Here is a 2,500-nt window from a genome sequence, read left to right on the forward strand (position 1 = left end):
TTGAACAGAGCTGTACTATTGAACAGGGCTGTACTATTGAACATAGCTGTACTATTGAACAGAGCTGTACTATTGAACAGGGCTGTACTATTGAACAGAGCTGTACTATTGAACAGGGCTGTACTATTGAACAGAGCTGTACTATTGAACAGAGCTGTACTATTGAACAGGGCTGCACTACACTATTGAACAGAGCTGTACTATTGAACAGGGCTGTACTACACTATTGAACAGAGCTGTACTATTGAACAGGGCTGTACTACACTATTGAACAGGGCTGTACTACACTATTGAACAGAGCTGTACTATTGAACAGAGCTGTACTACACTATTGAACAGAGCTGTACTATTGAACAGGGCTGTACTACACTATTGAACAGAGCTGAACTATTGAACAGGGCTGCACTACACTATTGAACAGGGCTGTACTTCACTAATGAACAGAGCTGTACTATTGAACAGAGCTGTAATATTGAACAGGGCTGTACTACACTATTGAACAGAGCTGTACTATTGAATAGGGCTGCACTACACTATTGAACAGGGCTGTACTTCACTAATGAACAGAGCTGTATTGTTGAACAGAGTTGTACTATTGAACAGATTTGTATTATTGAACAGAGCTGTACTATTGAACAGAGCTGTACTATTGAACAGAGTTGTATTATTGAACAGAGCTGTACTATTGAACAGAGCTGTACTATTGAAAAGAGCTGTACTATTGAACAGAGTTGTATTATTGAACAGAGCTGTACTATTGAACAGAGCTGTACTATTGAACAGAGTTGTACTATTGAACAGAGTTGTATTATTGAACAGAGCTGTACTATTGAACAGAGCTGTACTATTGAACAGAGTTGTATTATTGAACAGGGCTGCACTACACTATTGAACAGGGCTGTACTTCACTAATGAACAGAGCTGTATTGTTGAACAGAGTTGTATTATTGAACAGAGTTGTATTATTGAACAGATCTGTACTATTGAACAGAGTTGTATTATTGAACAGAGCTGTACTATTGAACAGAGCTGTATTATTGAACAGATCTGTACTATTGAACAGAGCTGTACTATTGAACAGAGCTGTATTATTGAACAGAGCTGTACTATTGAACAGAGCTGTACTATTGAACAGAGTTGTATTATTGAGCAGAGCTGTACTATTGAACAGAGTTGTATTATTGAACAGAGCTGTACTATTGAACAGAGCTGTACTGTTGAACAGAGTTTTACTATTGAACAGAGTTGTATTATTGAACAGAGCTGTACTATTGAACAGAGCTGTACTATTGAACAGAGTTGTATTATTGAACAGGGCTGCACTACACTATTGAACAGGGCTGTACTTCACTAATGAACAGAGCTGTATTGTTGAACAGAGTTGTACTATTGAACAGATTTGTATTATTGAACAGAGCTGTACTATTGAACAGAGCTTTACTATTGAACAGAGTTGTATTATTGAACAGGGCTGCACTACACTATTGAACAGGGCTGTACTTCACTAATGAACAGAGCTGTATTGTTGAACAGAGTTGTATTATTGAACAGATTTATATTATTGAACAGAGCTGTACTATTGAACAGAGCTGTACTATTGAACAGAGTTGTATTATTGAACAGGGCTGCACTACACTATTGAACAGGGCTGTACTTCACTAATGAACAGAGCTGTATTGTTGAACAGAGTTGTATTATTGAACAGAGTTGTATTATTGAACAGAGCTGTATTATTGAACAGAGCTGTACTATTGAACAGAGTTGTATTATTGAACAGAGCTGTACTATTGAACAGAATTGTATTATTGAACAGAGCTGCACTACACTATTGAACAGGGCTGTACTTCACTAATGAACAGAGCTGTATTGTTGAACAGAGTTGTATTATTGAACAGAGCTGTACTATTGAACAGAGCTGTACTATTGAACAGAGTTGTATTATTGAACAGGGCTACATCTGTCTTTAACAAGCTCTCACAGTCTCATTGATGAATTAAACATTCAGCAACGTTCTGAAAGGTTATCTTTAGGGACTCTGAATTCTGAATGCTTGAAGTATGGATTCATGTTTGGGATAGGATTAAAACATGACGTTTAAGGACTCATTATGAATGATTAAGGTAAGGGTTAAGGTTTGGGACTCATTCTGAATAGTTATGGTAAGCGTTAAGGTTTGGGACTCATTCTGAATGGCTAAGGTAAGGGTTAAGGTTTGGGACTCATTCTGAATGGCTAAGGTAAGGGTTAAGGTTTGGGACTCATTATGAATGGCTAAGGTAAGGGTTAAGGTTTGGGACTCATTCTGAATGGTTAAGGTAACGGTTAAGGTTTGGGACTCATTCTGAATGGTTAAGGTAACGGTTAAGGTTTGGGACTCATTCTGAATGGTTAAGGTAACGGTTAAGGTTTGGGACTCATTCTGAATAGTTATGGTAAGGGTTAAGGTTTGGGACTCATTCTGAATGGCTAAGGTAAGGGTTAAGGTTTGGGACTCATTCTG

At 37.8% G+C, this 2,500-nt stretch overlaps 1 protein-coding gene across 1 annotated transcript in view; it reads left to right on the plus strand.

Annotated features, from left to right (window-relative positions):
- Positions 1-2,500, plus strand: part of cacna2d3a (calcium voltage-gated channel auxiliary subunit alpha2delta 3a) — a 324,461-nt gene that overhangs the window by 216,935 nt on the left and 105,026 nt on the right. The gene's annotated exons all lie outside the window — the stretch shown is intronic.

Source organism: Oncorhynchus mykiss, chromosome 16 (genome assembly GCF_057628025.1).
Source record: "Oncorhynchus mykiss isolate SJ-2025 chromosome 16, ASM5762802v1, whole genome shotgun sequence".
Classification (NCBI taxonomy): Eukaryota; Metazoa; Chordata; class Actinopteri; order Salmoniformes; family Salmonidae; genus Oncorhynchus; species Oncorhynchus mykiss.